General features: G+C 48.6%; 1 long non-coding RNA gene across 1 annotated transcript in view; it reads right to left on the reverse strand.

Moving 5' to 3' along the window:
* LOC114233544 (uncharacterized) overlaps window positions 1-12,180 on the reverse strand; it is a 33,569-nt gene extending 21,389 nt beyond the window's left edge. The window contains exons 1-2 of the long non-coding RNA XR_008557874.1: window positions 12,166-12,180; window positions 11,930-12,068 (exon numbers count right to left, since the gene is read on the reverse strand). This is a non-coding gene — a long non-coding RNA (uncharacterized LOC114233544). The remainder of the gene's footprint in view (window positions 1-11,929; window positions 12,069-12,165) is intronic.
* Window positions 12,181-12,526: the final 346 nt, after the last annotated feature.

A 12,526-nucleotide genomic window follows, 5' to 3' on the forward strand; every position in this document is an offset into this window, starting at 1 on the left:
ACATGCCTACAACCTTCTTCGTGGGTGGGAGCCCCAAACCTTCCGACCTCCCGGCTTAACCTCGGACAGGTCGCTACTGGTGCCCTGGCTTCCTGCACCTGTGTCCTCGGTCCTCCCGCTCTAGGGGCTGTGCCAAGGGGCAGGAGCCAGGTTTACATGGACCAGCACAGCCCCAGAGGAGCCACCCCTAGTACCCACTTGCCTCCAGAGAGCAGAGCTGGATGCTGGGGGGGTGGGGGTGCAGTTTCAGGCTCAGGATTCAGCTTTCACTGGGTGTTGGTGCATTAGTCACCACCAAACACCTTAGTCAAGCCCAAACCAGAAGGGGCTCCACCTTCTCCAGTTTATTGTTTATTTTCTTATAGCCAAGGTAGACATTTGAGAAACAAGCACAGACTCCCAGGTGGGGAGGGGGAAAAGTCCCCTTCTCCAGTTTATTTAACGAAGGCGGGTGGGTGCTGATGGGGAGGAAGCCTGGGGAGCTATTAGGCAGAGCACAGAAGGCTGTAACCCAGAGGACAGAGCCTGGAGGGCTTCCAGGGGGAAGCGATCCACAGGCTCAGAAGAATCCTAGAACATGAACCAAGAGGCTTGGGACTTGGGTTTTATCCCCATAAAATCCTCATTATCTAAACCAGTGACCAGTCTCTGCCACATAGCAGGTGCTAAGTAAACATTTGCTGAATAAAAAAAGGCCTAAGGGGATGTCAAGTCAAGAACTTTCTCAGTAGTATTAAGTAGTGAGCTCCCTGCCGAAACCGGTTTGGCTCAGTGGATAGAGCGTCGGCCTGTGGACTGGGAGGTCCCGGGTTCGATTCCGGTCAGGGGCATGTGCCTTGGTTGCGGGCACATCCCCAGTGGGGAGTGTGCGGGAGGCGGCTGATCGAAGTTTCTCTCTCATCGATGTTTCTAGCTTTCTATCCCTCTCTCTTCCTCTCTGTAAAAACTCAATTAAAAAAAAAAAAACAAGTAGTGAGCTCCCTATTAGTGGGAGAAACCAAGGAGCAGATGGATGGTTACTTGTCTAGCGTCCTATTCTCAGGGGCCTAGAGGAGCCTTCCATTCCAAGTGTGTGAGGTTAGTCAGAATCACCTCAAGTGGCGATTGACTTCCTGCTTAACCACTTGAACCCCAGACCCCCTCCGTGCCCCCCACCCCTCCCCCTGCCCGCCCCAGCCGCGGTCTAGCCCACGCCCTCCGGTACTGGAGGCTGCGTATACCAATCCAAGGCCAGGCTGGCCAGGCGCCTCCATTTCGTGCAGCTCTGGCTGGAGAAGTGGGGAGTGGGGAGGGCGGCCTAGCTGATGCAGCTGTTATGCTAGTGCTCCGGGGAGGCGAGGCAGGGCGCGATTGGAGCCCGCGTCACCGTAGGCCCCGCCTGCGCCCTGTGGCAAGGGGAGGAGAAGGGGCGCGGGCCTGGTTCGGGCCTGGTTCGCAGTTCCGGACCCCACTCCCTTAACAAAGATTCCTATGGAGGACGAGGACCTGTCCACTCAGCTCCCCGCCCCGGGCGGTTCCCCAGCCTCAAAGCCCTTTCACGGAAAGTGCCAGGCCCTGTGCTAGGGCGGTTCACACGCATTGGTTCCTGGGTGTGTGTGTGGGGGGGAGAGTGGAGCTGGTAGACACTCCCAGAGGAGGCATTCCAGGAGGGGTCTGAGTTCACCAGGGACAGAAGAGGGTGCAGAGGGCAGTCTGGGTGCAGGGAACGGTATGTGCACAAGAAGGGTGTGCGAGCGCCCCCTGTCGGAACAGGCAGGAATGTGCGCAGAGGGCACTGGCTGGGATGTGAAGGGCTTGATGCCAGGCCGCCAATGGTTGGGATCCAGAGAGTTGTGTGTGTGTGTGGTGGGGGGGGGGGGGGAGGGCAAGGGGAGATGGACCACGCGTGAGAGGCCAGTCTGAGGTCCCTGAGGTGCCAGCCCAGCTGAGGCGCAGCAAGGGCTTGAAGCTGTTTTGGAGTGGCGGGACAGAGTGCTGTATAGGTAACCTTTCTGCAGACCCACATTCCCTCGGTTCCACCTCTCAGGCACATTGTGGGAACCGTGCCAGGTCCCCAGATAGTCAAGACCGGTGGGAGCACAGAGGCCTTGTTATCCACACACCAGAATGGCCACAGGCCGCTCTGGGCATGTGCCTAAACGGGATGTTCAAGGACTCTGAGCCTGGGAACCATAATCAGGCCAAGACACCAAGCAGATGCAGGACACGGTACAGTGTGCCCTCCAGTAGCCAATGCGATTGATGTAACTACTGGCAGGAAGCCTTCTTTGTCTAAATAGGGTAAAAAGTAGGTTACTGACCAGCTTGTCGGATGGGGTGTGCAAAGAAGTCTGCTAGAGAGAGCGGCTGGGCAGGAGAGACAGGAGAAGCTGCTGAGCCAGAGCTCAAGTACCGCTCCATGTGAGGGGTGAGTCTGGGCAGCATGCGGCTGTTCAGATACCAGCTGTGGGCACAGAGACTAAAGCTGCTGTGTGAGGAAGGTGTGTGTTCCCAGCCGGTGTCCGGCTGCCTGCCTGTATGGACTTTGCTGTGAGGACTGTTCTAGCCTGATGGCTCTGTGGCATTGGCTTCTGCAATAAAGCCTCCTTCTTATACAGCCACAGCCTCTCATGGCTTCTCCATCTGCCCCGCCGCCGAGAACTGACCTGTAACTAGTGAGCAGAGAATAAAGGAGGAACTTGGACTAAGTCCCCAGCAATTAGTACAGTGGGCAGGGTTCGAGAAGGACCAGGCCTGGCGTAGTCGATGGGAGAATTTAGAAGAATACACGGACTCACAGCCACTCAGAGCACCGGAGCCGTGCGGGGCTCTGCTCTGCTCTGACACACATGCTCCTGAGTTGTCCTCCCCTCCCCTCCCAGGATGTTCCCCCCATCCTTCCTCCAAGCCTGGGACACTCCCTCCCGTCAGTCCTGACCCCCCTCTCCTCCACCCTTGCATCTGTACCCCAGTTATGAGGGTTGCTTTCTAGAGCCCTTTTCTGCCTCTAGATTCCCCTCCGCAGCCTGGAAGTCTTTGGTTTCCTAATCTGTAAAGCCAGGGCAGAGACCCTGGGCGCTCCCACCCCACTCAAAATTCTCTGCAGCTTTGGACCTTTCTTACATCAACAGTCCTTAGATCAGCTCAGCCTGCAGCCTCCTTGAAGACATGGGTGTAAAGATTCTGTTGCAGGGCTCCCTAACCTTAGGGAGAAAGCTGACTCATTCTTGCTTCCTGGGGCCCAGCTCAGGCCTCAAGACAAGGGAACCAGTGACACAGACCCAGAGTGTCTCCTCAGATCTCAGACTGCGGCCACCAAGTGTGCTCAGTCCACCCTCCACTCTCAGACAAGTAGCTCTGGGAAAGCTAACTCGGCAGAGAAGATTCGGAGAAGGGGTTACGTCACACTCTCCTGTTAAGAAAGAATTATTTCAGCCCTAGCTGGTTTGGCTCAGTGGATAGAATATCCGCCTGTGGACCAAAGGGTCCCGGGTTCAATTCCGGTCAAGAGCACATACCTGGGTTGCGGGCTTGATCACCAGTTGGGAGCGTGCAGCTGATCAATGATTCTCTTTCTTCATTGATGTTTCTATCTCTTTCTTCCTCTCCCTTCCTCTCTGAAATCAATAAAAATATATTTTTTAAAAATGACTCAATTTGAAAATAAGGCAAAAGGATGACTGCCAGTCCCAAGCTGGTGATAAGCAAATTGATAAAACGTAAATAACTGTCAGGTAGAAAAGAGGGTCTGACCTCCCTGTAGGTCACCGGCTAGTTTGGTAGGCGTACCTAAGGAATCTTACGCCAGTCCTTTTGTTTTGGTGCCGTTAAATACTTCTGTCTCTCCAGTTCTCTTTAAACTAGCTCTTCCCCATACTGGTACCCTCCTTAAGGAGTTAAGTGATCTCTGACCCATTCTCTATGTTAAGGAAGTCATGCCTCAGCTTTGAAAATTATATACTGCGACACTTTGGGAGACTCTCACAGAGATGTCCAATTGGACGCAGCGGCCAGAGCCAATTACTCCTTGTTGCAGAAATGAGTCTCACGGGCTCCCCTGAAACACTGCCTCTCCTACCTCAGGCTTCCTGGCTCCACCTGTGATTTGTTGTTATTATTATTTATATAGAATACTCAAGTACAGCCCTGGCCAGATAATTCAATTGGTTAGAGCGTCATCCCAATACACCAAGGTTGTCAATTCGATCCCCAGTCAGGGCACATACAACCTCCTTGAAGACATGGGTGTAAAGATTCTGCATGAATAAGTGGAACAACAAAAATCGATGTTTCTCTTTCTCTCTCTATCCCCCTCCTCTCTCTCTCTCTAAAAAAAAATAAATACTCAAGTACATGGGTGCTTTCTTGTTGTAAAATTTAAATAGTACAAAGTCCCTTGTATAATCACCTCCCATCCTAGGCCTGTCCTAAAGTTGACTAGTTATTCTGCATATTTAATATATTATGTAATATCTCATATATATTGCAGTATGTAGGATCCACATACTCATTTATATACACATCATATATTATACATTATGCTTGTATATGTTTATATATACATATCACACAAATATATATTTATACACCTATATATACAACCTATTTGATATATGTGTATATATGAATATACATATATAAAAATGTCTTATCGCCCTGACCAGTTTGGCTCAGTGGATAGAGTGTCGGCCTGCAGACTGAAGGGTCCCAGGTTTGATTCCAGTCAAGGGCATGTATCTTGGTTGCGGGCACATCCCCAGTGGGGGGTGTGCAGGAGGCAGCTGATCGATATTTCTCTCTCATCAATGTTTCTCTCTATTCCTCTCCCTTCCTCTCTGTAAAAAATCAATAAAATATATTTTTAAAAATGTCTTATCACTTTAGTGGTTGGGGGATTGTTTTCATAAAAGATATACTGCCGAAACCAGTTTGGCTCAGTGGATAGAGCGTCGGTCTGCGGACTGGAAGGTCCCAGGTTCGATTCCGGTCAAGGGCATGTACATTGGTTGCGGGCACATCCCCCGTGGGGGATGTGCAGGAGGCAGCTGGTCGATATCTCTCTCTCATCGATGTTTCTGGCTCTCTATCCCTCTCCCTTCCTCTCTGTGAAAAATCAATAAAATATATTTAAAAAAAAAGATATACTGAAGATATTCTTGCAACTTGGTTTCTCACATTAAAAAATAGGGCTGGAGATCTATTTTGGTACATGAGACCTACCTTATTTTTTTAACCATTAACACAGCAACACAAGCCATAACATATGTAGAAATAAATTTAAGAAATGTGTAAGGTTCTATGTAGAAAGTTATGAAAGATTTTGGTATTTTATAACAAACATTTAAAACAAAACGTTGTGCTATTTAAACCTGTTATACTGATATATTTTATGAACAATGATGAATGTATAAAGCAAAAGTACAAACACCCCTCACCCCACCCCACTAGGCAACAGCACTGCGCTGTCCCAGGCTTCTCCTCTCCCTTTGTAAGCATATTTCTGGAACTTGCTTTTGGGGCTGAGTCAGAGAGCTGAACACATCTATAAATAGCTGTGACGCAGCTTGGGCTGTGCACCCGGCACTGGGAACCTGCGTCAGGGAGACGGTCACGAGCAGGGGGAGGCTTCCGTGAGGGGGTAGGACTTCAGTTGGGCCCGGAAGGATGAGTTGGTGAATAAATTGGGCAGAACATTCCAGACGGGGCTTGGTCTGGAGGTGGGATAATAATTTCTACATGGCAGCTCTCTGACAAGGTGAGACTGAGGCCCACAGAGAGGTGTGGGGCCGGCCAGGCCCATGGCCAGTGTCCTGGCTCAAGCCTTGTGGAGAGCCAGGCTAGAAGCCTGTGTCCATAGCCAGACCCATGGCTTGAGTTCCAGGCCCAGACACAGGAAGGGTCCAGGCTGTGACCCCGCACTGCTCTGAGTGGGGGCCACAAAGGAACGCTTCACTGCAAAAATGAAAAGTCTGTACCCCTAGAGGGGCTTTCCAGAATGTCGAAGCTGGGACCATGCTTGGTGCAGGAAGGGGAAGTACTCATGCCACCCGCCAGGCAAGGCCGGGCATTGCCTAGAGATGGAGCCCAGAGCTCTTCGGGCCCCACCGGAAGTCAGTGGGAGCTGGTGGGGAGGCCTGGCCTCCTGTGTCTCATCATTTCATTAGTTGGCAAATGAATGTGTGTTGAGTCATAAGACCTTTCTGCCCCAGGGAGTTGCTTTGAGGAGCGCACTGCCCCCTGAGGAGCTGATGCCTGTGGTGCAGCCCAGCAGTGTGGGCAGGGGGACACCTGCTCCCCACAGGGGGCAAAACCTTCACCCGCTCAGCCTCTCCGTAGCCCTGGGAAACAGAGGCACAGAGACAGCCAGGCCAGGCTCAAGGTCCCCAGTGAGGAAGTAAAGATAGCTGGTCTAGATTTCAGATTTCTTGCTCCTCAGTGTCAGGTCAGGTCTATGTCTGGTTTATTTTTTACCTTCAAGAGACAGGCCCAAGCCAGCCAGTTGGCTCAGTGGTTGAGTGTCGACCTATGAACCAGGAGGTCATGGTTCAATTCCCATCAGGGCATGCCCGGTTGTGGGTTCGATCCCCAGTGTAGGGCATGCAGAAGGCAGCTGATAAATGATTCTCTCTCCAATGATGTTTCTATCTCTCTCTCCCTCTCCCTTCCTCTCTGAAATCAATAAAAATATTTTTTAAAAATAAAAAAGAGATAGGCTCAAATCCCATTATGACTTGCTGGAGTCCACTAGCTCAGGCGTGGCAGCATGACATGCAAGGTCAAAGTCTAGGTCTAACAGACCTCCTCCTATTTCATCTGAAACCCCCACCCTAACCCAAAAGGGAGTATTTATTGTATTGTTTAACTTTAAAACACAGAGGTGGTCTAGGCCTCTGGCCGAGGTGGCCCGTGCACACCACAGCTCTCCCTCCACCTTCAGGCTCTGTTACCCTCTGCCTTCCTTTTCAGACTGGCCTTGTCACATCACCTGGAGAACTGTTTTTTATTGTATACTAGAGGCCCGGTGCACAAATTTGTGCACAGGTGGGGTCCAGCTGGCTCACCCCAATCAGGGCTGATCAGGCTGCGAGTGGTTGGCGGGCTGACCCTGTCCCCGATCAGGATGGGGGAGGTGATCGGGGGTAGGGCCAGCTGAGGGGAGGGGCTGCAGGCGGTTGGCAGGCCAGCCCCGCCCCCTGGTTGAACTCCTGGTTGAACTCCCAGTGGAACTCCTGGTAGAGGGGACAATTTGCATATTGGCCTTTTATTATATAGGATAATAAACAGGAAATGCTTGTTAAAATGGTTTAACAAGTATTAAAAATGGACAGTTTACTGTGATTTATTCATGCTGTGGGATGCTACAACCTGGAAGGGACCACAGGGCTTCACGGGAGGTTCCTGGAGGTATTTCAGAGTTAGCCAAATACTAGAGTCATCAGACCATCATGAAACTGCAAGGCCTGTGTCAAGGTCAAAGCAAAACAGACCAGGCTAGAAGAAATGCAAAGAGGATGTGACAGTCAAGGGGTCATAGGACAAGGAAAGAGATGGGCCGTAGGAGTCTGGTGTGGAAGTTCAGTGAGCGTTCAGGAAACTCTGAGGTGGGAGGGAAGGCCAAGCTTAGCCCCAACTCAAAGATGAGGACAGGATGACCCTGACTGATTTCCCACGCTCCGTAACTGGGGGCTAACAGTACATGGACCAGTTTGTGGCCTACGGGGCCTTCTTTCTGCAGCTCCGCTCGCTCATGTGCCTCATATTTGCTTGGTGTCCCTGGTTCTAGTGCTTTTCCATTTTCCGGCTGAGCTCTGCTGAGCTCTCCCAGTGTCCCGGAGCCTTCTAGCCCCACATGCTATTGGGAGACAACGTCAGCCATGGGCAGGAGAGGCCACGAGCTGGTGTTTTCAATTAGAGACTCGACATTCTTTATGGCCTCCTGTGGGGCCCTGGAGCATGCACCTCTCCACTGGGTCTGCTTCCTGGTCACAGGACAGTGGCCTTAGCCAGGAATTAATTTTCCCCCTCATCAACGTTATAACAAGATGACATCATTTGAGGACCTGCTGTACATTGTTTTTTTCTTATATAGTCAATTCTCTTCTAAAGTCTTTTAGCCATATAGTCGTCATTTCTGGTATTCTTTTTTTTTTTTAAACTATATTTTATTGATTTCTTACAGAGAGGAAGGGAGAGGGATAGAGAGTTAGAAACATCGATGAGAGAGAAACATCAATCAGCTGCCTCCTGCACACTCCCCACTGGGGATGTGCCCGCAATCAACATACATGCCCTTGACCGGAATCGGACCTGGGACCCTTGAGTCCGCAGGCCGACGCTCTATCCACTGAGCAAAACCGGTTTCAGCATTTCTGGTATTCTTTACTCCTTTTTGTCTATCCACATTTCCAACTTGTGTAGTTTCCCTTCCATCTGAAGGACTTCCTTTAACATTCATTGTAGTGTGGCTCTGCCGGAGATACATGCTTTAGCATTTATATGTCTGAAAAAGTCTTTGTTTTTGAAATACACTTTGTTGTACACAGAATAGCAGTGTGCATCATAGCCACTGGTCGTTCTGGTCGTTCCACCATTCCGATCGCTGGGCTTTTATATATATAGATGTGTGTGTGTGTGTGTGTGTGTGTGTGTGTGTGTGTGTGTGTGTGTGTAGGGAGCAGCTATAGAGTTAAGCCTCAGATTGACCTGTGGCAGAGCCAAAAACAAGTCCCAGCTTAGAAGGCAGAGCTTTCTTAGCATAATTAAGCTTAACCATATGCTCCCTAGATCCTTCCTGGGTAGCTAATGGGCTATGGGAGGTGCAGCAAGTGCTGCCAAAACAAGTGAAACTCACAAGAACATTGTAACTATGTTGACCACTACCTTGTTTATCTCTGACTATAAAATAAAGCCTCAGCTTGCTGGCTGGATCCTTCTCTGTGGCCTCACTCAGGCACAGGAGATCCACCGCCCCAGCTGTATTCTCTTTGTCTGTCTTTCCTTTAATCCTTCACTACCTCTCCTCAGGCTCACCGAACCCGTGGCTGTGCTGACATGGCACATGTGTGTGTGTGTGTGTGTGTGTGTGTGTGTGTGTGTGTGAGTATACACACTAATTATGGTAACTAACTCCATTAGGCAGAAGTCTCAAACTAAGTTTGGGTAGCCAAGTAGGTTACAAAAACAAGTACAATAAGCCAGTATATGAAAAAATCAAATGTGTGTGTGTGGGGGGCGGGGATCTAAACAATTTTTTTTATTGGACCACAGTGCAAGCAAAACACATACAAAATTTATAATACTGGATATTTCAAAGATAAAATTTAAAAATATACATTGAAAACTAGAAATCTTTCATTATTAAAATCTTTCATAACCTCTTACTCCTTTGACTTAGAACCAGAAACCTGACACCTTTTTTCCGGCATCAAGATGTTAATGTCTGGTCTCCTATTTCGAGATGCAATGTGTAGAATGGAATTCAATCTTGCATCCTTTAACTGGAAACAAAATTTCGTTTCTATTTCACAACAGAAAACAACTGTTCACAGACATAGGTGCTTCCAAACATGGACAGAATCTTTGCACAATGGTTTCCATGCCATTGCTTGGGTAACTCTTGCTGAGGTATTTATAGAATTCTGGCATTCCAATGTCATCATATTTCATTTCCAGTACCGCATTACACTGCAGTTCAATAACTTCCGTTTGTAATTCTTCTTTAACACTAGCAATGTTAATTGAGAAAGGTGAGCTGAACAATGTGAGTTCACTTACATAATGTTTGGAATCAGAGAACCTTTTCTGGAATTCAACTCTACAATTTTGGGGATGTAGATTAAGCCAACCATCACTTTCATTTCTGGAAACTGATTTCAGTGTAGGAAAATGAGCCAGGTTATTTACTGCTAAATGAGTTTCCCAAAGATTCAATTTTGCTAGGAAAGAGCAAACTGAGTCATACACTTGTGTAGCTACTTGTGAACGTATTTGAGGAGAAATATTCAGCGTTTAAATGATTTATAATGTCAACCAAAAGGCCAAGTCTCTGATCCAATATCTGAGCCAGGGGAGGGATTTGCCCTTGGATGACAAGAATAAATCTCTATTCTCAATTCAAAAAATCTCTTCAGCATCATGCCATGACTAAGCCACCTGACCTTCGTATGGTAAAGCAGGTTACCATATTGTGCATTTAATTCCTCAAGCAAAGCACTGACTTGTCTGTGGTTGCAGGCCCAAGAGCGTAACCAGTTCACTGTGTTAATCATTACATCTATGACATGTTCTAGTTTTAAGTTTTTAGTACAAAACAATTTCTGGTGAATAATTCAGTGAATGGATTTAAGTTCTGCATCCCTGCAAAACATTTCGACCTTGGATTTAAGGTTTGCAACAAGTCCAATGTTATCACAGACCATTGCAGGAGCACCATCTGTGGTCACACTTACTAATTTTGACCAGTCTACTAATTTTCAAGACTTTTCTCAACATACAAAAATAAGTCATTTTCAGATGTTGGGTCTCTTATGAGTACCATGTCCAAAAGTTCTTCAGTGATGTCAAAATTCTCAACAACAACACGGATAAATATAATTAAGTGGCTCGTGTTATTTATATATGTGTTCTCATGAACTGCAATAGAAAATGTCACAAAGAACTCCACTTTTTTTTTGCAAGTTGTAAGTTTTCAGCCATATCTTTTACTCTCTGATCAACAGTGTTTCCAGTTAGACTTATGTTTGCAAATGCTTGTTTCTGTTCAGGACACATGATTTCCGCTGCCTCAGCAGACAGACTTTTATAAACTCACCATCTGTAAAAGGTTTTTATGCTCGGGCAATTTTTTTCACTTTTTACATAACTGCATTTCACAGCAGCATCACTTATTTTGTTTTTATTCGATGATAAATGGTGAAGTAGATTTAGACCTTTTTTGAGCTCATTAAGTTTTTCTTTTTATTTATTTTTTAAATTTCTTATTGATTAAGGTATCACATATTTGTCCTCATCCCCCCCATTCCCATCCCACACCCCTCCCCACGCATGCCCCCACCCCTCTGTTGTCCTTAACCACTGGTTAGGCTCATATGCATGCACACAAATCCTTTGGTTGATCTCTCCCCTTTACCCCTACCCTCCCCTACCCTCCCTCTGAGGCCCGACAGTCTGATCCATGCCTCCTTGTTTCTGGGTCTCACGCATCTTTTCTGTGTACCAGTCAAAATTCTTACTATGGTTTGTTTCATTATGTTGCCTTAAGCTGTATTCTTTGGACACAAAGTTTGGTTACATATTGAACACACAGGGCTAGTCTTTACTTCCACAAGGAAATACGCTCCTTCCCACTTTTCTTGAAACATGCAATGCTCTCAATCCACCTTTCGTTTTCCCACTTTTGACAGAGACATAGGTGCAAAAAGAGAGTTGACCTTTTACTATAAGAAACAATAGCTCAAGCCTGATGATAAATGGTAACTGACATTGGCTTTGAGGACCATAGCAAATTCTAGAGCCTTCCAAAGAGAGCAGCCACTTCTCAGCTATGGCAGATTGTTGGCATGTGGGAACACAGGCCCATTGTCCCCAGATCGCCTCAATTAAAAATTATTTTTAATTGATTTTTTAGAGAGGAAGGGAGAGGGAGAGAGAGAGAAACATCAATGAGAGAAACGCCTCCTATTAGGGATTGAGCCCCAACTAGGGCATGTGCCCTGACTGGGAATCAAACCGGAACCTCTTGGTTCCTAGGCCGAAATTCAATCACTGAACCACACCGGCTCGGCTCTCCCCAATGTTTGAAGCAAAACCACACATTGAATTTTAACATAAAATCAGCTGACTTTCAGATATTGTAAGTTAAATTTAAAAATGTTAGACACTGTGAAAGGCAAATAAATAAGTCTACAGGTCATGAATTGCACCAGTCTGGGGCCTCTGTAGCCCCACTCACCTCCTAGCATGCGGCCAACTACTTCCGGGGTCATCAGGCCTCTACCCCACACCGGCCCAAGGTGGCTTCCTCCTTAGGGGAGAACCCGGAAGCCCGACCCTAGCTTCGGGGCGAGGCCCTCCAGGGAGGCTCCAGGGGCCTGGGGAGGAAAGGGAGAGTCAAGGGTTCTGTGAGGAGCCACAGGCCCGGCAGAGGGCGGTGCGTTAGGGACGCTCAGGATCACCGATTGTCTTGACCTTGATGGGGCAGCGGCCTCCAGGCCAGTCCCTTCAGGCGTGTGCAGCTCCGGGCGCGGGCGAAAGCTGCCTGTCGCCACTCGGGGCAGGGAAGAGTGAGGTGGCAGCTGGCAGAGGCAAGGGGGGCCGTGGGGTCCAGGACAGTTCGTGGGACCGAAGGGCGCTAGTGGACGGGGCAGCATCCTACGGGAATGGTGGGCAGCACTGACTAGAGCCGCAGGAGGGGCAGGCGCGGGGCCGGCCTTCCTCCCGCGGTCCGGGTCGGGCCCCGCTTCCCTCTCTCCCCGTCCCCGCGTCCTGCCGCCTTCAGTCCCTCAGGTTTTATGTTTCAACGGAAACACGATTAACCCGCAACACGGCC

The sequence above is a fragment of the Eptesicus fuscus genome, chromosome 13, assembly GCF_027574615.1.
Source record: "Eptesicus fuscus isolate TK198812 chromosome 13, DD_ASM_mEF_20220401, whole genome shotgun sequence".
NCBI lineage: Eukaryota > Metazoa > Chordata > Mammalia > Chiroptera > Vespertilionidae > Eptesicus > Eptesicus fuscus.